General features: G+C 44.9%; 1 long non-coding RNA gene across 1 annotated transcript; it reads right to left on the minus strand.

Annotated features, from left to right (window-relative positions):
- LOC140209920 (uncharacterized) lies at positions 1 to 27,777 on the minus strand. Its single transcript, XR_011889104.1, has 6 exons — positions 26,771 to 27,777; positions 22,696 to 22,814; positions 18,266 to 18,419; positions 17,543 to 17,587; positions 3,847 to 3,941; positions 1 to 639 (listed from the first exon to the last, which is right to left on the minus strand). It is a non-coding gene; the product is annotated as an uncharacterized lncRNA (long non-coding RNA).

A 27,777-nucleotide genomic window follows, 5' to 3' on the forward strand; every position in this document is an offset into this window, starting at 1 on the left:
TATTGTTTCTGTTTTTACACTTTTTAATTTAACTACTTAATATACATATATTTACTGCAGTTCAATTATTTTTCTATAGTTTTTATCATGTATTGCATTGTACTGCTGCCACTAAGTTAATAAATCTCACCACACATGCTAGTGATATTAGGCCTGATTCTCAAACTATAAAAATAACTGTAACCTGTGAAAACATCCATATTAATTGTATCAAAAATATTGACAACCACTGCATTATTGTCTGATGTAAGGAAACGTGACTTCGATGGGAGGTTATTCCCATGTGCCTACTACCTTTGCTCTTCCACACGGGGTGGGAGCAGACTTGGGGGCTGCTGTTAGAGAAGACAATTGGCAAAGTGGCACCCTCCCTCTGTGGTGTAACCCCTGGCACACACCGCAAACGACGTTGGTCCAGTCGCACTCTCTTGTTGATGCTGCAGTCTCTCTTCTTGAATTTGCTGAAGACACAGATCCAGTGGCAGGCCTCTGTGCCATTGATGGCCACCAGGTCCACATTTTCCTTCCTGCCCTTGAAGCCAATGGTGAAGCAGCGGCTGGTGGACATCTCCATGGCGTACCGCTGTATGACCTCTGATGGATGACCCAGCTTCAACTCCTGGATGTCGTCAAACGGTACTGCAGGGGTTCAGGGATGGGGATGGGGGGAGGAGAAAAAACAATAGCAGAGATCAGAACCACAGATTCAGGTTCATAAAGACAAGAGATTCTGCTGGTCCTGGGCATTCAGAGTAACACACACAATTTGCTCATTATTTATTTAGAAATATGGCACGGAGCAGGTCCTTCTGTCCCAATGAGTAACACTGCCCAACAGCCCACCGATTGAACTCTAGCCTAATCACTGGACAATTTACAATGACCAGTTATGTTTCTGTAGCACAAATCCTTCACTATTGGTGATGATGAGAGCCTCCATCAGTCAGAGTTGACCATGGATATCATGTCCTCGCTGTCTAGGTACGCAACTCTGGGCAGTATGATATGGACAGCAAGCTCCCCATCTCCACACATCTGATGAATCCAAAGGAAAGGCAGAGACCAATATAGTTTGATACCAGCAGCGTCACAGGAGTTACCAGCACTGAACTCAATGGAAGATTGCCTTAGGGAATCCAGCTCCGGAGTTTTCCCTCTGGGTTTACTCCCAACGCCTTTCCTTGCGGCTCGCGGAGGTTTGAGGTCAGAGTTCTCCTTCCCCTAGATGAGCTGCCCACCATGGCTGACGAGCCCCATCCACCCAAAGTGACTGGTTTTAAGGTAATAGTCCCCTCCTTTGCCCCTTCTCCTATAGTAGAAATGGTTCTGCCGGGCGTGGTAGCTAAGCCACACGTGAAGGCCAGTAGCTGGACTTGGTTGTTAGAGGTACACGCCATTGGAAGCAGTTAATAGCTAGTGGGATCTCAACCCCATTACCACTCCTGGCTATATCAATCCTAAAATAGTAACTAATTGCTAACTAACCTTATCCCTTCTACCTACACAATGTCCATATCTCTCCATTCCCTGCACATTCCTGTACCTACCTAAGAGCCTTTTCAAACACCTCTATTACAATTGCCCCGTACTACCATCCCTGGCAGCAACCACTCTCTGTGTGGGAAAAACACCTGTCCCATATATTTCTTCTGAATTTACCCCTTTAAATGCACGACCTCTATTCCATTATCCAGTCTGAGTATGTAACTCCAACTGTTGCTAATTTCAGCAGTGTCCTTTGGCACATCAGATATTCCCTCTTCAGCCGGTACCCCTCATGCAGTCAATGCCTATCTAAGTCCAAGTTTGTGCTGTTGGAATCTCACCTGAACCACATCCGTACTGCACCACTGCTCTCGGAACCAGAATCAGTGTCAACCAAAGTACCTTTGGGGCTACTGAATATCTAAGTTGTGGAAAGCTACATTTCAGATGCAGATAACAGGCTGATACAGATGGGTCTGCATTAAGATGTGGTCCAAAGGGCCTTTTTCCCTGCGGTGGAGCTCTGTGACACCTCATGGCCTGACAGATGCTTTAATGAACTGCACTCTCCATGTTGTTCATTAGCTGTCAGTCAGTGCAACGCTTTACAGTGCCAGCATTCACCAGTCAAGGTGCAATTCCCACCGCTGTCTGTAAGGAGTTTTTACATTCTCCCCATCACTGTGTGGGTTTCCTCCGAGTGCTCCGGTTTCCTCCCACATTTCAGTCGTACAGGTTATGTTTAGTAGGTTATGCGCCTAGTATGTTGGTGCTGAAAGCATGGCGACTCTTGCGGGCTCTCCCCCGCACAATCCTCACACTGCGTTTATTATTGACGCATTTCGCGTACAACGGAATAAAGCCCTGAATCTCTTGCATTCTCCCCATGAATTTTGACACCCTTACTAATCAAGAAACCATCAGCCTCCACTTCAAAGAGTCCCAATAAATTAACCTCCGTCTGCAGTAATGAATTCCTCAGATTCACCACCCTCTGGCTAAATAATGAAATGCATTATTTTTACATCAACGACCGACATTGTGTGAGGATATACTGGGCAGTCTGCAAGTATCACCACACTACCAGTCCCAACAGAGCACACCTACAACTTACTAAACTTAACCCGTACATCTTTGGAATATGGAAGGAAATCTCAGCACACTGAGGAAATCCATGTCGTCACAGGGAGAATGTAAAAACTCCTTAGATCGGCAGAATTGAACCTTGATTGGTGATCGCTAGCACTGTGAGAGCATTGTACTGTTACTTTACTGTGCTGTACCAGTGAGAAGGGGCAGTTAACTAATTAATGCTGATGGGAAACGGCAGGTAATTAAAGGATCTGTCAGGCCATGAAGTGTAGTAAAGCCATACAGCACAGAAACAGGCCCTGGTCCATCCAGATATACTAGTCCCAGTTATCAGCATTTATTCTGTAACATTCTACAACCTGAATATTCAGTGCCGCAAAGGATTTGACAAATTGACCACTTTACTCTGGTTTCTGCACGCTTCCTTTTCAATCCTGACGAAAGATCTCAGCCTGAAATGTTGATCTATATTCTGATCTATTGCAGCTGCCTGACCTGCTGAGTTCCTACAGCATTTTGCGTGATGCTTTTAAACATAGTGATGGCTGCATTGTAAACAACTACAACAATTAGTTTACACCCAGAGTCTCAGCAAACATGGAAATAAACAATCAATTCAACATAATAAGACAGCAGCAGAATTACTGCATTCAGCCCATCAGATCTGCTCCACCATTCCATCATGGGTAATTTATTAATCTTCTCAATCCCATTCTCCTGTCTTCTCCCATGACCTTTGACACCCTCACTAGTCAAGAACCCATCAACCTCCACTTCAAATATTCCCAATGCATTAACCTCCACTACCATCTGTGGCAATGAATTCCTTAGATTCACCACCCTCTAGCCAAAGAAATTCCATTTTCTCTGTCGTAAAAGGATGTCCCTCAATTCTGAGTATGTGCCCACTTGTCCTAGTCTCTTCAACTCTTGGAAACATACCCTCCACGTCCACTACAGCTAGCCTTTTAATCTTCAATAGTTTTAAATGAGATACCCCCTCATTCTTCTAAACTCCAATCAGTACAAGCCCTGAGCCATCACGTGCACTTCATATGTTAATCCACTCATTCCCAGGATCATTCTTGTGAACTTCCTCTCGACACTTTCCAATGCCAGCACATTCCTACTTAGATAAGGGCCCCAAAACAGCTCACAACAATCCAAGAGCAGTCTGACCAATGCCTTGTAAAGCCACAGTATTACATTTGTAATTTTATATTCCAGTCCTCTTGAAATGAATACTAACATTGCATTTGCCTTCCTTACCTCTGACTCAAATCTGCAAGTTACTGGAAGAAACTGGTACTGGTACCTCCTCATTGAGTCGTTCCAAAAACTGAGTTGAACATGGTTACCAAAACCTGTTTCAATCAAACAAGAGTTCAGAATCCCATCAATTAGTTACCAGCTAGATTATCACTTTGCGTGCCAAATATCATACTTGGGGTTCGATTCCCACATATGTCCGTACGGATTTTGTATGACTGGAATAGTTCCTTCTGGGTGCTACATTTCCCATTCAGAAATGGTTTCCTCCCTCATTCTAAAGATGTCCAGGTTCAGGTTAGTGAATGATAGGTGTACTATGTTGGTCTGAGAACTGTGGAAACAACTGTGGGCTGTCTCCTGCGCGTGACACAAGTTCTGGCATTTCACTGACCGTTTCAATGTACATGTGATAAATTAAGCTAACCTTTAAAAGGACAGCCTAGATTGCTTCACAGAGAGGTAAAAAGAGAGGAGGCAGCCAAGAAAGAGATGGCAATCAGAAAGATGAATTCAGCGCTACCAAAGAACAGAATCAGCGTTCTATTTTGAGTCAGTCTTTTCTACTTATTAATACTGTCTAAACTCGATGTACACTCAATGGCCACTATATGAGGTGCAGCTATACAACTGCTTATTAATACAACAATCTTATCAGCCAATCATGTGACAGCAACTCAATTCATGAAAGCATGCAGACGTGGTAAAAATTTCAGCTGTTATTCAGACAAAACATCAGAATGGAGGAAGAAATGTGACCTCAGTTACTTTGACTGTAGAACAATTGTTGATGCCTGATGGGATGATTTGAGTATTTCAGAAACTGATATTGCTTTGGGACTTTCACACTCACCAGTACCTAGAGTTTACGGAAAACAATGGGATAAACAATAAAGACATCCAGTGAGCGGCAGTTCTGTGGGTAAAAACGCCATGTGAACGAGGGGTCAGAGGAGAATGGCCAGATTAGTTCATGCTGACAGGATCATGGCAGTAACTCAGATAATCATGCGTTACAAGAGTGGTGAGCAGAAAAGCATGTTTGAATGCAGAATATGTCAGTTTGAAGAGGATCGGTTACAGCAGCAGAAGACCGCAAGCCGACACATTTAAATTCTCAAACTCTGTCAAGTAAACATTAACAGATCTATTTATATAACCCCTTTGACCTTCATCTACTCCATAAGTATTGGGATTCCAGCCATCTGTTTTTGATGAAATACGAGGACTCATCTTTTCAATTTCTTGATTGACTGCCCTATCTTCAGACACCAGTTTTCTAACTCTGGAAGCCCCTCTCTTGCCTTTGTGTCACCCCAGTCCACTTCTCTGCCTGCCTGAATCTTCTTGCTTTTCGGATTCATCTTGGCTGTCCACTTTTGCATCTTCACCTCCCTCTCCTCAGTTGCTTCCACTAACCCCCACAGAGGTCTTTTGCTCACTTCCTGGCCTTTTGGCCACAGATTCCATTCACCCGCTCAATCGCTCAATTTCTGGTCCAGCTTCCTACTTCTGGCCCTTCCTACTGAACTTCCAGCGGGTTAACCAGCCAAACAAGATGGCAGCCACGCACGGCAACACTCCAAGGACCATTAGCGTGGTGAGTATGTGGAGTTACTTCGGTCAGATACAGAACTGCTGCCAATGCCAAGGGAATGTGGTCGGAGCTTCAAGCGATACTCCAGAGACAAGGTAATAAGACAACATCGTCTTCAGCAGAGAAGAGAACGGACTTGTCAGGTACAGCTTCCATCTTGCTGTTAGTAGACTGTTGAATAGTTCCGTAGTACTCTTCACAATCTACCACATTGTGATTCAGCATGTCAATAGAAGAAATTCAGGAGTGTTGTGGAAACAGCTCAGCACATCATGGAAACCGGCTTCCTGCAGTATAATAAAATAGAGTTGTGACTTCACAATCTACCTCATTACGATCTTACATGTGACTCCAATCAATGCAGCATGTACCATCCATTTTGACTGGCTGCATAAACTTCATATTTGGAGGTGCAATTGCACAGGATTGGGTAAAAGTGACAGAGGGTTGTAAACTTCACAATGGGCACCAGCTTCCTTGGCATCAAGGACTTCATCAAAAGGTGATAACACTAAATGGTGGCAGCCCCATCAATCAGAATACTGTATGTCTCTTCTCATTGCTACCATCAGTGAGGAGGTACATGAGACCAAAGACCCACACTCAACATTTTAGGAACAGCTTTTTCCACTCCACCATCAGATTCTCATGAATGGTCTTGGAATACTACCTCACCAGGCTGTCTGCAGCAAAGCCAGTCAGCAAGGCTCAAGCAGCAGGCTGGTCCAGATGGCCTCCCACTGACCCATGTGTGTTATACTGATAAAATGTGACATGAAAGCTGCAGTTACTGCAGTGGGATCATCTGCCAGTAATGGCTAAATTGCAAAGAGGTGAAAACGAATGAAGTGTACCATTGCGACATTACCTACCGCTACAACTTCCATTAAATCCCTGTCACTTATCATATTTTGAAAGGACGTTCAATTCACTTTTCTTGACAAATCTACATTCTTTATTGCCCCGTAGAATTTCAATATATTGCAGCATTTAAAAAAAAAAATTATGACACGTTATGACAGTTAGTTCACTACAGGGGGATGGGAACCAGTGCAGAGAGACAGAGGGGTGTAAAGTGAGGGTAGAAACAAAAAGTACTATGGAGAAAAGTAAAAGTGGCAGGCTGACAAATCCAGGGCAAGCATTAAAAAGGGCCACTTTTCAGCATAATTGTATAAGGGCTAAGAGAGTTGTAAAAGAGCGCCTGAAGGCTTTGTGTGTCAATGCAAGGAGCATTCGTAATAAGGTGGATGAATTGAAAGTGCAGACTGTTATTAATGATTATGATATAGTTGGGATCACAGAGACATGGCTCCAGGATGACCAGGAATGGGAGCTCAATATTCAGGGATATTCAATATTCAGGAGGGATAGGCATGAAGGAAGGGGAGGTGGGGTGGCGTTGCTGGTTAAAGAAGAGATTAACGCAATAGAAAGGAAGGACATAAGCCGGGAAGATATGGAATCGATATGGGTAGAGCTGCGTAACACTAAGGGGCAGAAGACGCTGGTGGGAGTTGTGTACAGGCCACCTAACAGTAGTAGTGAGGTCGGAGATGGTATTAAACAGGAAATTAGAAATGTGTGCAATAAAGGAACAGCAGTTATAATGGGTGACTTCAATCTACATGTAGATTGGGTGAACCAAATTGGTAAAGGTGCTGAGGAAGAGGATTTCTTGGAATGTATGCGGGATGGTTTTTTGAACCAACATGTCGAGGAACCAACTAGAGAGCAGGCTATTCTGGACTGGGTTTTGAGCAATGAGGAAGGGTTAATTAGCAATCTTGTCGTGAGAGGCCCCTTGGGTAAGAGTGACCATAATATGGTGGAATTCTTCATTAAGATGGAGAGTGACATAGTTAATTCAGAAACAAAGGTTCTGAACTTAAAGAGGGGTAACTTTGAAGGTATGAGACGTGAATTAGCTAAGATAGACTGGCAAATGACACTTAAAGGATTGACGGTGGATATGCAATAGCAAGCATTTAAAGGTTGCATGGATGAACTACAACAATTGTTCATCCCAGTTTGGCAAAAGAATAAATCAAGGAAGGTAGTGCACCTAAGGCTGACAAGGGAAATTAGGGATAGTATCAATTCCAAAGAAGAAGCATACAAATTAGCCAGAGAAAGTGGCTCACCTGAGGACTGGGAGAAATTCAGAGTTCAGCAGAGGAGGACAAAGGGCTTAATTAGGAAGGGGAAAAAAGATTATGAGAGAAAACTGGCAGGAAACATAAAAACAGACCGTAAAAGCTTTTATAGATATGTAAAAAGGAAAAGACTGGTAAAGACAAATGTAGGTCCCCTGCAGACAGAAACAGGTGAATTGATTATGGGGAGCAAGGACATGGCAGACCAATTGAATAATTACTTTGGTTCTGTCTTCACTAAGGAGGACATAAATAATCTTCCAGAAATAGTAGGGGACAGAGGGTCCAGTGAGATGGAGGAACTGAGCGAAATACATGTTAGTAGGGAAGTGGTGTTAGGTAAATTGAAGGGATTGAAGGCAGATAAATCCCCAGGGCCAGATGGTCTGCATCCCAGGGTGCTTAAGGAAGTAGCCCAAGAAATAGTGGATGCATCAGTGATAATTTTTCAAAATTCATTAGATTCTGGACTAGCTCCTGAGGATTGGAGGGTGGCTAATGTAACTCCACTTTTTAAAAAAGGAGGGAGAGAGAAACCGGGGAATTATGGACCGGTTAGCCTAACGTCGGTGGTGGGGAAACTGCTGGAGTCAGTTATCAAGGATGTGATAACAGCACATTTGGAAAGCAGTGAAATGATTGGACAAAGTCAGCATGGATTTGTGAAAGGAAAATCATGTCTGACGAATTTCATAGAATTTTTTGAGGATGTAACTAGTAGAGTGGATAGGGGAGAACCAGTGGATGTGGTATATTTGGATTTTCAGAAGGCTTTTGACAAGGTCCCACACAGGGGATTAGTGTGCAAACTTAAAGCACACGGTATTGGGGGTAAGGTATTGGTGTGGGTGGAGAGTTGGTTAGCAGACAGGAAGCAAAGAGTGGGAATAAACGGGACCTTTTCAGAATGGCAGGCGGTGACTAGTGGGGTACCGCAAGGCTCAGTGCTGGGACCCCAGTTGTTTACAATATATATTAATGACTTGGATGAGGGAATTAAATGCAGCATCTCCAAGTTTGCGGATGACACGAAGCTGGGTGGCAGTGTTAGCTGTGAGGAGGATGCTAAGAGGATGCAGGGTGACTTGGATAGGTTGGGTGAGTGGGCAAATTCATGGCAGATGCAATTTAATATGGAAAAATGTGAAGTTATCCACTTTGGTGGCAAAAATAGGAAAACAGATTATTATCTGAATGGTGGCCAATTAGGAAAAGGGGAGGTGCAACGAGACCTGGGTGTCATTATACACCAGTCATTGAAAGTGGGCATGCAGGTACAGCAGGTGGCGAAAAAGGCGAATGGTATGCTGGCATTTATCGCGAGAGGATTCGAGTACAGGAGCAGGGAGGTACTACTGCAGTTGTACAAGGCCTTGGTGAGACCACACCTGGAGTATTGTGTGCAGTTTTGGTCCCCTAATCTGAGGAAAGACATCCTTGCCATAGAGGGAGTACAAAGAAGGTTCACCAGATTGATTCCTGGGATGGCAGGACTTTCATATGAAGAAAGACTGGATGAACTGGGCTTGTACTCGTTGGAATTTAGAAGATTGAGGGGGGATCTGATTGAAACGTATAAGATCCTAAAGGGATTGGACAGGCTAGATGCAGGAAGATTGTTCCCGATGTTGGGGAAGTCCAGAACGAGGGGTCACAGTTTGAGGATAGAGGGGAAGCCTTTTAGGACCGAGATTAGGAAAAACTTCTTCACACAGAGAGTGGTGAATCTGTGGAATTCTCTGCCACAGGAAACAGTTGAGGCCAGTTCATTGGCTATATTTAAGAGGGAGTTAGATATGGCCCTTGTGGCTACGGGGGTCAGGGGGTATGGAGGGAAGGCTGGGGCAGGGTTCTGAGTTGGATGATCAGCCATGATCATAATAAATGGCGATACAGGCTCGAAGGGCCGAATGGCCTACTCCTGCACCTATTTTCTATGTTTCTATGTATCTAAGAAACACCAAAAAGCTAAATTTATTTTTATATGTATATTCAATACTGATACTTTTCACGTGAGATTACACCACTGAGAAAATGACTTTTTGCCTGAAAGCTTAAGTCAGATACCAAACGTGAAACTATATTTCAAATCAAGAGCTACTTCTGCAAAAAAAATCCACTGCAAAATACAATCCCTTGTGTATCTGGTAATACTTTTTCGATGGTAGGAAGATACAGAGAATTCATTGTTCATATCAAAAATGCTGTTCCTGATGTTTCTGCATACACTGTGTCACCCACCATCAGAACTTGAATGCCATAATGTTGGAAGAACATTGGGCGATATTGTGAGATGTGAATGATATTGACATCACATTGCAAAAATATCTTATTAAGCTGCACAGTCAGATAACAAATCAAGCAAAATTCAAATACAGCAGGCAAAATTTCTGGATACAGAATAACATTCCACTCTGAGAGAAAGCCAAATTGATTTTAATAGGATTTCCCACCACCTATCTAGTTGAATGTATTTTTATTCAATCTCTTCACCTGCAATCAAAACACTGTAACCACCATACTGATGTGAAAAGAGGTGATCTTCAATTATTTTTAAAGAAATTGCAACAAGTTATTCAAAACCTCACAAGTTACTCCCTCTTGTTCATGCTGGAGTCTCGTTTCTTGAGTTTGGTGAAGTGATAGTTCCAGTGCCAGGCCTCCTTGGTGTTGGTGGCCACCGGTTCCAGCTTCCTGCCTTTAAAGCTGATTGTGAAGCAGCTGTCAGCGGGCATTTCCATGGCATTCTGCTGCATGCCCTCCGACTGGTGACCGGGCCTCAACCCCTGGATGTCATTGATCGAGATCGAGACTACAGGGGTTCAGGTGGGACTGTGCGAGAGGGGCAGTAAAATAACAGCAAAGCTAAGAACAAGAGATTCACATTCAGAGGCATAAACACAAGACATTCTGCAAATACTAGAGTAACACAGACAACATGTTATTCATTTATTGTTTTATTAAGAAATATTGTGTGGATCAGGCCCCTCAACCCAAAGAGCTGCTCTGAAATGCAATCCACCTATTTCACACCAGTATAATCACAGGATATTTACAATAACTAATTAACCTACTCATCAGTACGTCTTTGGATTGTGGAAGAAAACTGGGGCACCCAGAGGAAACCCTCGCGGGCAGAGAGAGAAAGTACAAATCCTTATTGACGGTGCTGGAATTGAAATCCGAACTCTCATGTCGGGAGCTGCAATAGTGTCATGCCAACTGACACACTGCCATGACGCCATAAAATGCCAGGGTGACTCAGCAGGTCAGGCAGCATCTATGGAGAGGAATAAAGAGTCAGTGTTTCAGGCTGAAACCCTTTATCAGGAGTCCTGATGTAAGACCTCGGCCTGAAATGTCAGCTCTTTACTCTCTGCATACAGAGCTCCCTAACCTGCAGATTCAGATTTTTATCACATGTACATCAAAAGACAGAGTAAAGAACCTCTCTCACCCCAAACATGCACATTTCTCCCCGTTCCCATCAAGATCAAAAACAACCTTGAAAACACATACCACCAGACAATAGACGATAGATGCAGGGAAACATCGGGAACTTGCTTCCTGCCTCTAGCATGTCCAATCCCTTAATAATCTTCTATGTTTCAATCAGATCCCCTCTCATCCTTCTAAATTCCAGTGTATACAACCCCAGTCGCTCCAATCTTCCAACATATGACATTCCCTCCATCCCTGGAATTAACCCAGTGAACCTACGCTGCACTCCCTCCATAGCAAGAATGTCCTTCCTCAAATTTGGAGACCAAAGCTGCACACAATACTCCAGGTGGGGTCTCACCAGAGCCCTGTACAACTGCAGAAGGACCTCTTTGCTCCTATACTCAAATGCCCTTGTTATGAAGGCCAACATGCCATTAGCTTTCTTCACTGCCTGCTGTATCTATATGCTTACTTTCAGTGACTGATGAACAAAGACACCCAGATCTCGTTGTACTTCCCCTTTTCCTAACTTGACACCATTCAGATAGTAATCTGCCTTCCTGCTCTTGCCACCAAAGTGGATAACCTCACATTTATCCACATTAAACTGCATCTGCCCACTCACCCAACCTGTCCAAGTCACCCTGTATTCTCATAACATCCTCCTCACATTTCACACTGTCACCCAGCTTTGTGTCATCTGCAAATTTGCTAATGTTACTTTTAGTCCCTTCACCTAAATCATTAATGTATATTGTAAATAGCTGCGGTCCCAGCACCGAGTCTTGCGGTACCCCACTAGTCACTGCCTGCCATTCTGAAAAGGACCCATTAATCCCTACTCCAGGTCGATAGTTCCTATCCCACTGTCATATTTCGGGTGACCTCATTAAAGGACGAATGTGTAAGCTTTGGAGAAGGTGCAGAGAGATTTATCAGGATGCTGCCTGGACTGGAGGGCACATCTTGGGAAAATAGGTTCTGCAAGCCAGGACGTTTTTCTTGGGAGTGAAGGAGGATGACAGGTGACTTAATAGATGTGTACAAGATGATAAGAGGCATAGAGTATTTATAGACAGAGACATTTTCCCAGAGTAGAAATGATGAATACAAACTTTCAGGTGACTGAAGAAAGCTGGAGGGGGATGTCAGAGGAAAGTTCTTCACATGGAGAGTGGTGGGTGGGTGCGTGGAACACCCTGCCAGGTGTAGTGGAAGAGGCATTTAAGAAACTCTTAGATGAGTACATGGATGATAGAAAAATGGTGGTCTATGTGGAAGGAAAAGGTGAGATTGATGTTAGACAAGGTTAAAAGGTCAGCACAACAAAGGGACTGTATTCTGCTGCAGTGTTTCCTGTTCTATATTATATGAGTCTTGAATGGCGCTTCTATGATAAAGATAAATTTTAACCTCACAATCTAATTTGTCATGACTTTACACCTTTATGGCTCATCCATAGCAAGGTAGTGATGCCACCATTTAGAATGCTCTCCATGATACCATAACACATAGGAGGAGAATCAGGCCATTTGCCCATTGAGTCTGATCAGCAATCTGTATGTGGAAGAATTGGGAGACTGGAGAAACCAATCGGAGGGCATGCAGGTAAGATGCAAGAATGTTCATATGGAGCACAAGTAGTAGCAGGGATCATTGGGTTGAATGGACTGCTTATACTCCAACTTTCTGATGTGCCAGTGAATGCACTAAGAAAATAGTCAACCTGTCATCAGCACCTTCACCATTTAGAAACAAGATTATTTGTTTTCCTGAAAGCCTTCAACACACCACCACAAATAGTATCTTATCAGTATCATATCTCTTCTGGCAAATATGAACTGTTAGCTCCTTCACTGTGACCTGTCCTGAGCCCTGCATATAGATGCAATAACAAGGAAAGCATCCCAGTGTCTTTAAATTCTCGGGAGTTTAAGGAGGTGTGGATTGTCTTCAAACAATATTCTAGACGTACTAATGAAATTATCCTGACTCGTACCATCACAGTCTTTTACGACATTGGAATGAGAAGGAATGCAAGAAGCTGCAGAGAGTAGTGGACCCTGCCCGAGACAACACAAACACATCCCTCCCCCACCTGCAGTAGTAAGTACAGGAGGTGCTGCCTCAAGAATGCAAATTCCATCATCAAAGATCCCACCATCAAGTCACTGAGACCATTGGGCAGGAGGTCCAAAAGGCTGAACTCTCACACCACCAGGTTCACAAACAGCTACTTCCCTTCAACCCTTTCTCTTTGTTCTTGAACAAATCATTACAACCCTTGGTATAATAATACTCAGGCCACTTTAGCAACTTTGTAGTAAAATTTATTGTATTTTGTTCAAATTCCTCTTTCTTGTAAGAATTGTGGATAAATTATTTTTAATTTTTTTTCTGTGAATGTTGCTTATCTGATGTGATGTGCCTGCGATGCTGCTACAAGTAAATCTTTCATTACATCCCTGCATACATGACTTTTGCAGATGACAATCAAATTGACTTCAACTTTTACATAATACAACACTTAAAGTGCTGTCACTTTCTCCTGAAAGGTCATAAGGCAGAGGAGCAGGATTACGTCATTTGGCTGATTATGTCTATTCCACCATTCGTTCATGGCTGATTTATTTCACTCTTTCAACCACAGCTCTCCTGCATTCTCCCCGTAACGTTTGATGCCTGACAGATCCAGCACTTAGCAACTGCCACTTTAAAGATGCCCACTGACTTAGCCTCCAGAGCTGTCTGCAGCAATGACCTTTACAGATTAACCACTCACTGGCTAAAGAAAATTTTCCCCATCTCCTCAGAATAGAAGGGATGTCTTTCTATTCTGCGGCTGTGTCCTTTGCTCGTAGACGCCCCAACAATAGCTGTCCAAACCGCTCCATCTTGCCTTTCAATGTTTGATAGGTTTCAAGGAGATCCCCCTCATTTTTCTGAACTATCATGAGTAAAGGCCCAGAGCCATCAGCTAATTATGATATGTTAACCCTTTCAACCTTGGGATTACTCCCATGCTCCTCTGGACCATGTCCAAAGCCTCCAACGCTAGCAAATCCATTATTGAGAACATCTACCATAAATGCTGTCTGAGCAGGGCGAAAAGCATTATCAAGGATGCACCTCACCCTAACCACAGACTTCTTATTCTCCTCCCATCCGGTGCGCGCAACAGGAGCCTCTGTTCCCCCACCAGCAGGCACAGGAAGAGCTTCTTCCCTGAGGCTGTGACCCTGCTGAACCTCACATCACAGCGATAAGTATTATTGCACCCATATTGTAATGTCTCAGTACTTTTATATTTCTGTGCTGTAGCACTTACTTTTCATTCGCAGTTATTTCGTAAATAACACTATTCTTTGCATTTCTGGTTAGATGCTAACTGCATTTCATTGGCTTTGTATCTGTACTCAGCACAGTGACAATAAAGTTGAATCAAATCTAGTTACCCAGGGGCCCCAAAAATTCTCACAATACCCAGAATAAGAATCAAGTTTAATATCACTGGGATATGCTGTGAAATTTGTTAACTTTGTTGTAGTAGTACAATATTGATAATATAGAAAGCAAACTGCTTATTACACCGTTTAAATATGTATACCAAATAGTTAAATTAAATAAGTAGTGCAAAAACAGAAATTAAAAAAGTAGTGAGATAGTGTTCATAGTTTCAATGTCCATTCAGAAATTGGATGGCAGAGGGAATACGCTGTTCCTGAATGGCTGAGTGTGTGCCTTCAGGTTTCTGTACCTTCTGTCTGATGGTAACATGAGAAGGGGGCATCTCCTGGGTGGTGGAAGTCCTTAATGATGGACATCGTCTTTCCAAGGCTCCGCTTCTTGAAGGTATCTTGAATACTACGAAGGCCAGTACCCATGATGGAGCTGGCTAATTTTAAAACTCTCTGCAGCTTACTTCAATCCGGTGCAGTAGACACTCCCCGTACCAATTAGTGATGAGGCCAATCAGAAATATTTAAATGTTCGAGGTAACATTCCAAATCTCCTCAAATTCCCTTCTGAAATATAGCCGTTGTTTTGCCTTCTTTATAACTGCATTGATATACTTGGGACCAGGTTAGGTCCTCAGAGATATTAACACCAAGGAACTTGAAATTGTTCACTTTCTCTCCACTTCTGATCCCTCCATAAGGATTGCTGAGTGTTCCCTCATTTTATCCTCTCTGAAGACCACAATCAGCTCTTTGGACTTACCAACTTTGATTGCAAGGATGTTGCTGTGACATCACTCAACTAGCTGGTATATCTCACTCCTGTACACCTTTTCGTCACCATCTTGAGATTCTGCCAGGAATGGTTGCTTCATTAGCACACGTACAGATGACATTTGAGCTGTGCCCAGCCACCCAGTCAGAGGTATACAGAGAGTAAAGAAGTGGGCTAAGCACGCATCCCTGAGGTGCCCCAGTGTTGACTGTGAGCGAGGTGGAGACGTTGTTACCAAACCGCACAGACTGTGGTGTTCTGGTTAGGGAGTCGAACATCCAGTTGCAGAAGGACACGGACTATCCTCAGAACAAAAGATAGGGTACTCAGCAGATTAACAAAGGGAGAAATTGGTGACCAGTGAGGCATTTAGAAATATCTCATCCATTTCAAAATATAATGTGACAATTTTTGTCCATGCTGATGACCTGGGAAAACCAGATCAAAGTCTCAAGAGAAGATGTAAACGCCATTTTATCAAAGCTCCCTTGTTATAATATAGGATCTGCTTGCAAGTTTGGAACACAACCAACTCACATCCATAGTCCTCCTGTGTTTACCTATTTTCAGCTCATGCCCTCTCCTTCCTCATGGTGAAGCAGCTCACACCATCTCCTCATTATAGGAGGAATATGGAAACAACAGACAGTGTGCAGAGGAAATTTACAATGATGGTATCTGGACTAGTGTACTTATGTTATGAGGATAGGATAAGCAAGTAGGGTGTTCTATTTGGATTGAAGGAGAATGAGGGGAGACTTAATCGAAGTGTACAAGATGATAAGAGGCATTGATCGAGTGGCTAGCAAGAGACTTTTTCTCAGAGCAAAAATGGCTAATGCGAAGGGACATAATTTTAAGGTGATCGGAGGAAGTACAGGGTGCATGACAGAGGTAGTTTTTTTTTAAACTACACAGAACAATGAGTGCGTGGAACACACTGCCAGCAGTGGTGGTGAAGGCAGGTACATTCGGGACATTGAAGAGATCTCGTCCACATGTCACCAAACTTCTCAGTTTATCCCCCTTCTCACCTCTTCCCACCTTTCCCCTGATCGTGTTCACCTCTCACCTATCGGTTTTTACTCTTCCCTCTCTTCTCACCTTCTCCTCTGGCTTTCACTTCCTTCCTGTGCCATCCTAATGAAGCGTCTTGACCCAAAATGTCAACTGTTTATTCTAGTCCATAGATGCTGCCTGACCTGTTACATTCCTCCAGTATTTTGCTATGAGCCTGTGATGCTCCACAGTTTCACCTTAACTTCCTCTAGATTCCACCACTCACCTACCCACTAATGGATATTGACAGTGGCCAATTAACCTAAAGGCCTTTAAAGCCACCAACAGAACCAGGGAATCCTACTACATGGGTCATTCTCTTTTCTCCCTGTTCCTGTTGGCAGAATATATAACAGCTCAACAATACAAGCACACCTACAGCCGCTGTTATAAGACTCTTGAAATGTCCTCTCATGCAATAAAAATGTACTTTAGATCTCACAATCCACATGACTTGAACTGATGCAAAATGACATATTTCACTGTGTCTCAATGTACATGTGACGAATACACTCCATGGCCACATTAATTGTTCCTGTACCCTAATAAAAGTGGCCACCGAGTAGACACCCGTGGTCTTCTACTACGGCAGCCTCTCCACCTCAAGATGCAATGTGTGGTCCATTCAGTGATACTCTTCTCATACCACTGTTGCAACTTGTGCTTAATTGAGATACTGTCACCTTTCCGTCACCTTCAAGCAGTCCCACCATTCTTCTCTGACCTCTCTCATTAACGGGCATTTCCTCCCACAGGACTGCTGCTCACTGCATGTTTTTAGCTTTTCACATCATTCTCTGTAAACTTTAGAGACTGCTGTGCATGAACATCCAGAAGATCAGCAGTTTCTGAGATACTCAAACCACATCATCTGGCACCAACCATCACCAACATTCAAATTCACTAAATCAGATTTCTTTCCCGCACTGATGTTTGGTCTGAACAACAACTGAACCTCCTGACCACGTCTCAATGCTTTTATGTATTGAGTTGCCGCCACATGATTGGCCAATCAGTTATCTGCATTAATGAGGTGTACAGGTGTGCCTAATAAAATGGCCATTGCGTGTATATTACGCATTTTGGTATTGTTTTTCCTTTGTGCCATCTCAATCTACTTACATTTTAAAATAAAATGTGCAGCTATCAGTCGTATTTATTGTCATATGTAAAGTACATGTGTGAACAGGGGCAATTGAAAACTTACTTGCAATAGCAGCACAGTCTCATACCATCAGATCAGCAGCATTCACTAGAAAATAAAATTATATGCAATGTATTGAAGAAAGAACACAATTACAAAAAAAACAAGGTCCGTTTCAGTGCAAAGTGATTTATGCAAAACACACTTGTACACTGTATCTCATCATGTGTGAGAATAATATCCCAATTATTAATAGGTGGAAGCTCCCAGGGTAAACCCTACGGCGACAGGGAGAACCTGCAAGCTCCACACAGACAGCATCAAAGGTCAAGGGGTGCAATTGTTCATGCAACACAATTACAGCTTGGGACATGGGTGCTTGGACCTGTAAACCACCTGTAAAGAGTTTTTACATTTTTCCCGTCAGTGCGTGGGTTTCCTCCGGGCGCTCCGGTTTCCATCCACAGTCCAAAGACGCACTAGTTGGGAGGTTACTAGTTGGTGTTTGTAAATTGTGCTGTGATTAAGCTACTGTTAAATAGGTGGGTTGCTGGGCAGCACGGCTCAATGAGCCAGAAGGGCCTGTTCCACGCCGCTCTCTAAATGAAATAAGTAAAATGTATACTGGTGCCTTCATGTAGAAACTCCACTGGCTTCAGCATGGAGCCATATCAGGAATCAGGGACTAATCACAGGCACGGTTGTTGCTCTGGACAAATACTTTTGTAAACTTTCTTTAAACATGCTCCCTCTCCTATCATCCCTCCAACACTTGTCAATACTCACAGATTGATTCCTAGCCAACATAAGGATCTTTTCGGAATTCTAGAAAACACTGTCCAACAGTCATCCTGGTGTTTGTAAGTGCGGGACTTCATCCAAGAGCCAGATTTGATATTCTGCATATGGTTACCCCTCAGCATGGCTTAATATCTTCATCCTTGATGAGGAGAACAGAGAGGAAGTGTCAGTCAAAGAGATGTTGTCAGGGAAGGGGAGGGTGGGATGCAGGGTAGTGAAGAGGAAGACCAGTGGGGGTTCAGATGGGGCGGGCAAGTCGAGAGTGAAGAACTGGAGAAATTGACATAAGGAGTTGGGAATTAGGAAGGCAGGGGTGAGCAATGGAGAGAAGGGGAAATTTATTAATGTACAGGAAGGTTAAGAAATTGCAATGAATGACACTGAACAACACAGCACGGTATGGGCCTTTCAGCCAACAATATTGTGCAAGCCACTTAAGCTGTTCTAAGATCAATCTTACCCTTCCCTCCTGCAGTAACACTCAGTTTTTCTATCATCCATATGCTTTGAGAGATTCTTCAAAGTACCCAATTTATCTATCTCTACCTCGATCCCTGAGGTGGTTCAGCACATCTACCAGGCTCTGTAAAAAAACCTTTCTTACCTCTTTCTGCCCTGCGAAAGAGCCTCTGGGTATCCACTCAATCAATGCCGGTTATGATCTTGTAAACCTCTATCAAGTTACCTCTCATGCTTCTTCATCCTAAAGAGAACAGCCTTAGCTCACTCATCCTATCCTCAGAAGACAATATGAGGATAGGTTGAACAAGACCAGGCAGCAACCTGTTGAATATCCACTGCACAGTAGATAGGAGAGAGGAGGAACAGTAACGGTTCAGTGAAAATTGTAAGCTTTTGATTGATCTTGGAGTTGGTTACTACGTTGGCACAGCATCAAGGGTTGAAGGGCCTGCTGTAATGTTCTATATAAGAGTTCAGAAGAGGCTCAACAGAATGATTCTGGGAGAAAATCCCGGTGTTCCAGGAGGCGAGTAGCTGGGTGACTGTCAGGAGAAATAGAAATAGGCAGTTAGAGCAGAACACACCTGTGGCCATCCCCTCAAAAATAAGTATACAGCTTTGGATACTTTCGTGGGGGATGACTTCCCGGGAGAATGTCACGGTGACCAGGTTACAGGCACTGAGCATGGGTCTGTGGTGCAGAAAGGGAAGACAGAGAAGAAGGGAGCGGTCGTGATAGGGGACTCAATAATGAGGGGAACAGATGGGAGATTCTGTGGACATGAAAGGGGATGCAGTGGATGTTGTATATTTGGACTTTCAGAAGACTTTTGACAAGATGCCACACATGATGCTGTCTACCAAGTTAAGAGCCCATGGTATTACAGGAAAGTTACTAACATGGTCAGAGCATTGCCTGATTGGTAGGAGGCAGCGAGTGGGAATAAAAGGATCCTTTTCTGGTTGGCTATCTGTGACTAGTCATGTTCTACAGGGGATGATGTTGGGACCACTCCTTTTTATACTGTATATAAATGATTCAGCTGATGGAATAGACAACTTTGTTGCCAAGTTTGCAGATGATATGAAGATTGGTGGAGGGCAGGTAGTGTTGAGGAAACAGGTAGGATGCAGAAGGATTTAGACAGATTAGGAGAACCGGCAGTAAAGTGGCAAATGAAATACAAAGTTGGAAAATGCATGGTCATGCACTTTGGTATTAGAAATAAACGCGCAGAACATTTTCTAAATGGGGAGAAAAGCCAAATATCAGAGATGTAAAGGGACTTGGGAGTCCTCGTGCAGAACACCCTAAAGGTTAACTTGCAGGTAGAGTCAGTGGTGAGGAAGGCAAATGCCATGTTAGCATTCATTTCAATATGTCTGGAACACAAGAGCAAGGATGCAATGCTGAGATTTTATAAGGTATTGGTGAGCCCTCACCTTGAGTATTGTGAACAGTTTTGGGCCTCTCATCTTAGGCATTGGAGAGGGTCCAGAGGAGGTTCACAAGAAAGATTCTAGCAATAAAAGGGTTATCATTCGAGGAACATTTGATGGCTCTGACTCACTGCAATTCAGAAGGACGAGGGGGGATCTCACTGAATCCTTTCGAATCTTGAAAGGCCTAGACAGAGTGGATATGGAAAGGATGTTTCCAATGGTGGGAGAGTCCAGGACAAGAGGACACAGCCTCAGGATAGAAGGGCACCCTTTCAAAACAGAGAAGTGGAGAAATTTCTTTAGCCTGAAGGTGGTGACTTGTGGAATTTGTTGCCACATGCAACTGTGGAGGCCAGGTCGTTGGGTGTATTTAAGGCAGAGATTGATAGATTCTTGTTTGGACATAGCATCAAAGGTTACAGGCAGAAGGCTGGGAACACGGGTTGAGGTAGAGAAAAAGAAGGATCAGCCATAATTGATTGGCAGAGCAGTCTAGATGGGCCAGCTGGTCTAATTCTGCTCCTATGTCTATGGTCAAATGGTAAACATTTGAGGAGCATTGATGGATATGGGCCCGTACACACTGGAATTTAGAAGAATGAGGGGATGTCATTAGATTATTGAATATTGAAAGGCCTACATAGGATAGATGTGGAGAGGATGTTTCCTGAAGCAGAGACTCTTAAACCCCAGGGGACAGGCTCAGAATACAGGTACATCCAATTATAACAGAGAGGAGGATGAATTTCTTTTGTCAGATGGTGGTGAATCTGTGGATTTTGTTTACCACAGACAGTTGTACAGGGCAAGCCACTGGGGATATTTAAAGCATAGATTGACAGGAACTTGAATAATCTATGCATCAAAGGCTCAGTAATTGGGCTGAGTGATAATAAACCAGCCATGGTGGAATGGTGAAGCAGGCTTGATAAACTGAATGGCCCGATTCTGCTCCTATGTCTTATCCTTTATGGTCGAAGAAAGGTACTGAGTGAAGGGCAAGGATGAAGTGGAGGTGCAAGGTGGCATGAGAAGGCAGAGGAAGGGGAGGAGAAGGCCAGAAATGGCCACAGATGTTGGGGGTGGGGTGGGGGGAAGAGGCAATTGAAGAAGAGCAAGAAAAGGTACGTTGCATCCAGAGTTTCTCCAGTTAGCAGATGATTTCCTCCATGCCTCTCTGACGTAGTAGGGAACCATGTACGAGGCAAGGTATATCAGTGGTTTGCCATTGCCTTTTGTGGGTGAGTTTCCAAACAGATCACCAGCTCGTAACCCAGCACGGATGGAAAGCCTGCAGGGGAGCCGGCTGGATTCGAACTCAGGACCTCTCGTCCCGAAGTCCGGCACTGATGCCACTATGCCACCAGCCGGGTCGATTGAAGGATTAAGGGGGGGAAAAGGAAAAGTTAGAAAGGAGCAGAGACTAAAGTGGAGAAGTCTAAAAGCTGCAGGGGAGAGGGCAGGGAGCTGAACTACTCTCATCGTATACGACAATCACGCATTGACTGCTTTCAGCATGTGCCAATTTGAGCTACTGGAGGAACTCAGCAGGTCAGGTCAAATCTATTCAGCAGAATGATCTCAACCCGAATTTTCAGCCATCCATTTCTCTCCTTGGATGCTGCCTGACCTGGTTATTACCTCTGGTTCTGCTTGTTTTCGCACTCCACATCCCAGCATTTGCTGCCCCTTGTGTCTCTGTTTTGATGACGACTATTGTGTATCATGAGATAACCTGTGGTACTTTGGGCTGAATGTCATTGTCTGTATGGTAGCAATCAGTTACCCAAAGCCCAGCTCTCTTAATCGAAAGTGAACAAGCACCAAGATGTCTGGTGTCACTGAGATGGCAATATCTCAATCCGAGGGAACACAAGGCCCTTTAGGCTCTTCTGAGACCTTGAAGGTTCTGGTCCAAGCACACAGACACCATGGCTACAAAGCCCACTGGCACCACTCCTCCCTCAGGATGCTAAAGAAATTGAACAAGTCCCCTTTGACCCTCACCTGTTTCTCTCAATACATCATGTAGAAAAAATCCTATCGGGATGTATCACGGTTTGGTACGGCAACTGCTCTTTCCGTGAATGTAGGAAACTGCAGTGAGCTGTGAACACAGCTCAACATATCACAGAAACTAGTCCATGGATTCGGCACACAGCTCTCACTGCCTCAGTAGAGCAGCCAACGTAATCAAAGACCCACCCACCCTGCACAATCTCTCTGAAAGCATGTACCATCAGTCTCAGGAACAGTTTCTCTCCCACTGTTATAAAACTATTGAACGCTTCCCTTCTACAGTACAATTTGCACATGACCACACAATCTACCACATCATGGCCTTGCACCTACACTGCACTTTCTCTGTAACACTTTATTCTGCATTCTCTTATTGCTTTTCCCCTGTACAACCTCAATGCACTAATGTGACAAATGATCTACATGGATGGTGTGCAAAACAAAGTTTTATCAGTGCAAATTGGTACATATAAGAATAATAAACCACTTACATTTATTGAACTGTCTAAAATTGTCACCATTTTGCAGAGAAGTGTGAGACACCTTGTGTTGTCAGTACTTTCAGTTCCTAGTCCAGGAAACGTTAGTTTTTGATAGGGGGTACATTCTCCTGCATGGTGGGGAAAGAAAGGGTTAAATAATGGATGGGTATGGCAATAAACACCAGTTGATTGGACATCCTATTACTGAGCTATAGATCATGTTAAAGAACAGTCCATGGAAAGTGGCATTCCACTAAATTACAAAGTAAAATTGTGGCAGATTGAAAACAAAAAATATTGCTTGGATGGAATGTCCTTAGATTCCAAAACAAAGGACACTCTTTAAAGAGTCCACTACCCACTCTGATGCCGGCTGGTGGTGCAATGGCATCAGCGCCGGACTCCGGAGCGAAGGTTCCCGAATTCGAATCCACTCGGGACGTCCCCCCCACCTCCCGCCGAGCACGCTTTCCATCCGTGTTGGGCTGAGCGTCGAGCTAGCCATTCGGCCTCATTAAAAAAAAGGGTCGAGTCAGGAATGTTCATATCGTGACCTGGTTAATCCGAAAGGAGACCAATCCTGACACCACACACCAGACAAGAATGAATGACTGGTGCAACATGCCAAAAAAAATCCCACTCTGCAGAGATCACGTTACAGGTAATGAGAGACTCTGTCCAGAGTCTGCTGACTAGCTAGACAATGGAACAGCACAGCACTGAAAAAGGCCCTCTGTCCCATCATTCCTTGACAAAATAATTACAATATTAATTAATTCCTAACTAACCTACTCTCTTCTACCTACACAATGTCCATACCTTTCCATTCCATACACATTCATGTACCTATCTAAAAGCCTTTCAAAACACCTCTATTATACTTTCCTCCAGTACCATCCCTGGCAGCCACCACTCTGTGTCAAAAACAACTTGCCCTGCATATCTCCTTTGAATTTACCCTTTCTCAATTGAAATGCATGTCCTGTAGTTCATTATCCAGTATGAATATACAACTCTATTCTGTCAGACTGGTTGAGGCTGACAGGAAAGGAACAGTAACTCAAATAATCACTTGTTGTAACAGTGGTGTGAAAAACAGCATCTCCGAGTGCAAGCACCACACACAAAATGCTGGTGGAACCCAGCAGGCCAGGCAGCATCTGAAGGAAGAAGTACAGTCCACGTTTCAGACGGAGACCCTTCCTAAGGCCTCCCTCCCTCCTCTGATCCCAGCTCTCATCCGTGCCAGGTCTTTACCATCCCCTCCGACCTTCAGCTCCCCGAGGCAGGGCGCTCTGTCCTCAGTAAGGGCCTTACCTTTGTCCCCATTTGCCCAGAACTCAGCGAGTTCTGCGTGCGCCATAACGCTGAACTCTCCTTCCGCCGGCTCCATCTTCGAGCCTACTTCTTCAGCAAGGACTCTCCCACCCCCAATGACCCCTTCTCCTGCCTTCAACCCTCCTCCTCTTCATGGACACCCCGCTCTGGTCTTCTGCCTGCTCTGGATCTCTTTATTGCTAATAGCCGACGGGACATCAACTGTCTCGACTTCACCACACCTTGTTCCAATTCCAAACTAACTCCTTCCGAACGCTCTGCTCTCCACTCCCTCCACAACAATCCTAACCTTACTATAAAACCCGCCGATAAGGGGGGCGCTGTTGTAGTCTGGCGTACTGACCTCTACCTTGCCGAGGCACAGCGACAGCTGATACCTCCTCTTATTTACCCCTCGATCATGACCCCACTAAGGATCACCAGGCCATTGTCTCCCACACCATCACCAACCTTATCAGCTCTGGGGATCTCCCATCCACTGCCACCAACCTCATACTTCCCACACCCAGCACTTCCCGTTTCTGCCTTCTACCCAAGATCCATAAACCTGCTTGTCCAGGTAGACCCATTGTCTCAGCTTGCTCCTGCCCCACTGATCTCATTTCTGCATACCTCAACACTGTTTTATCCCCCCTTGTTCAATCCCTTCCCACCTATGTTCGTGACACTTCTCACGCTCTGAATTTTTTCGAAGATTTTAAGTTCTCTGGTCCCCACTGCCTAATTATCACCGTGGATTTCCAGTCCCAAAATACCTCCATCCTCCACCAGAAAGATATCAAAGTTCTCCGCTTCTTTTTGGATTCGAGACCTAACCAGTTCCCCTCTACCACCACTCTCCTCTGTATAGCTGAATTAGTCCTTACTCTTAATCATTTCTCCTTTGGTTCCTTCCACTTCCTCCAAACTAAAGGTGTAGCCATGGGCACCCGTATGGGTCCCAGCTATGCCTGCCTTTTTGTTGGCTTTGTGGAACAGTCCATGTTCCAAGCTATACTGGTATCTGTCCCCCACTTTTCCTTCGCTACATCGACGACTGCATTGGCGCTGCTTCCTGCACGCATGCTGAGCTCGTTGACTTCATTAACTGTGCCTCCAACTTTCACCCTGCCCTTAAATTTACCTGGTCCCTTTCTGACACCTCCCTCCCCTTTCTTGATCTTTCGGTCTCTATCTCTGGAAACAGCTTATCTACTGATGTCTACTATAAGCCTACGGACTCTCAGAGCTACCTGGACTATTCCTCTTCCCACCCTGTCTCTTGCAAAATGCCATCCCCTTCTCTCAATTCCTCCGTCTCCGCCACATCTGCACTCAGGATGAGGCATTTCATTCCAGGACGAAGGAGATGTTTTCCTTTTTTAAAGAAAGGGGCTTCCCCTCCTCCATGATCAACTCTGCTCTCAAATGCATCTCTGTCATTTCACGCACATCTGCTCTCACCACATCCTTCTGCCACCCCTCTAGGGATAGGGTTCCCCTTGTCCTCATCTACCACCCCACCAGCCTCCGGGTCCAACATATAATTCTCCGCAACTTCTGCTACCTCCAAACGGGATCCCACCCCCAAGCACATCTTTCCCTCCCCCCATCTTTCTGCTTTCCGCAGGGATCGCCCCCATGCGACTCCCTTGTCCATTCGTCCCCCAATCCCTTCCCACCAATCTCCCCCCCCCCCCTCCTGGTACTTATCCTTGTAAGCAGAACAAGTGCTACACCTGCCCCTACACCTCCTCCCTCACCACCATTCAAGGCACCAGACAGTCCTTCCAGGTGAGGCGACTCTTCACCTGTGAGTCGGCTGCTGTGATATACTGTGTCCAGTCTCCAGCTGTGGCCTTCTATAAATTGGTGAGACCTGACGCAGACTGGGAGACCGTTTCACTGAACACCTACGCTCTGTCCGCCAGAGAAAGCAGAATCTCCCAGTGGCCACATGTTTTAATTCCACGTCCATTGCCAATTCTGATATGTCAATCCATGGCCTCCTCTACTGTCAAGATGAAGCCACACTCAGGTTGGAGGAACAACACCTTATATTCCGTTTGGGTAGCCTCTAACCTGATGGCATGAGCACTGATCTCTCTAATTTCCATTAATGCCCCTTCTCCCCTTCCTACCCCATCCCTTATTTATTTATTATTTCCCCTTTTTTTTTCTCTCTCTGTCCCTCTCACAATTACTCCTTGCCTGCTCTCCATCTTCCTCTGGGCTCCCCTCCACCCTTTTTTCTCCCTAGGCCTCCCGTCCGAAGATCCTCTCCCTTCTCCAGCTCTGTATCCCTTTTCCCAATCAACTTTCCAGCTCTTAGCTTCATCCCTCACCCTCCTGTCTTCTATCATTTCGGATCTCCCCTCCCCCTCCCAGTTTCAAATCTCTTACTATCTCTTTTTTCAGTTAGTCCTGACAAAGGGTCTTGGCCTGAAACTTCGACTGTATTTCTTCCCATAAATGCTGCCTGGCCTGCTGCGTTCCACCAGTATTTTGTGTGTGTTGCTTGAATTTCCAGCATCTGCAGATTTTCTCGTGTTTGCGTATCCGAATGCAAAACACGTTAAACCTTGAAGGGATGGGCGACAGCAACAGAAGACCATGAACATTCATTCACGAACCACTTCATTCAACACAGGAGACCATTGCGTTAATTTTATATTAAAACTAAACTTGATACAGCATTTTTTCCTTGACATTTAATCACTCAAACTCTCTCACACAACAGACAGATCGACTTTACAATCACTTTTACCTTCATCTACTCCATAAGATCCATGATTCGGCCTTCTGTACTTTTTAGGAGATCTCTTCGGAACTGGTTTCCAAGCTCCGGAAATCCTCTGGCGCCTCTGCATGGCCCCATTCTTTATTTTTCCATGCTAGTGTCTGCTCAGTTTCTGACCACTTGGTTGTCTCCTTCTGCGTCTTGACCAACCCTTCTCCGCTCATTGACAGGCCTCTCGCCCGATACCATCCTCCCGCTCAGCCAGGCCCTTCCCCGACCCCGCAGCTCGAACTCGCTCACACACAGATAGATCTATTTTACTATCATTTTTACCTTCATCTGCTCCGTAAGAGTTGGGATTCGACCTTCTGTATTTTTTTACGAGATCAGTTCCTGAGGCTCGACTCCCTGCCCCTTTCCTCAGACCCTGGCTCCATATTCCCGCCTGTAAATCGTGGCATCCAGGCTCCAGATCCAGATCCAGGTCCTCTGCCTCCATCGAGCTCCTCAGGATCAGTCTCCCCTCACCCACATGCAGGTTCCCTACTTCCTGATCTGATTCCCTCTCCCCTGGATCCAGGCTTCCAGCCTCCTGATTCTCACGTTTGGTTCTCCAGTCTCCCGGCTTCGCTCCCTCAGCTTGGGGCTCCGCTCCCCGACCTTCCGACTGGGCCGTGCCGCCCCAGCTTGGGGCTCCCCGGTCGCCTCCTCTCCCCCACGGGCACAATTCCCCCAATTCCTGACCTCTTGGCCACCGATTCCCTTCTCCCGCTCAGACTCCGGCTCGGCGACCCTTCCTGTCGAACACCCGGCGGGCCTAAGAGCCGAAGACGAAGGCGGCCCCGCCGGCCGACAGTCGCAGCCCCCAGCGCGGTGAGTGTGCGGACTGGCATGGGTCGGACGCGGGGCCCGTGTGTGGGGACGGTCAGCTTCGATCTTGCAGTTATCAGACTATTGAACGGAGTGTGGCGGACCGACACGGAGGTTGAGAGAGTGTGGGGGGAGGATTGGGCCGGGAGAGCGGCTGACGGGGA

Source organism: Mobula birostris, chromosome 14 (assembly GCF_030028105.1).
Source record: "Mobula birostris isolate sMobBir1 chromosome 14, sMobBir1.hap1, whole genome shotgun sequence".
Lineage (NCBI taxonomy): Eukaryota > Metazoa > Chordata > Chondrichthyes > Myliobatiformes > Myliobatidae > Mobula > Mobula birostris.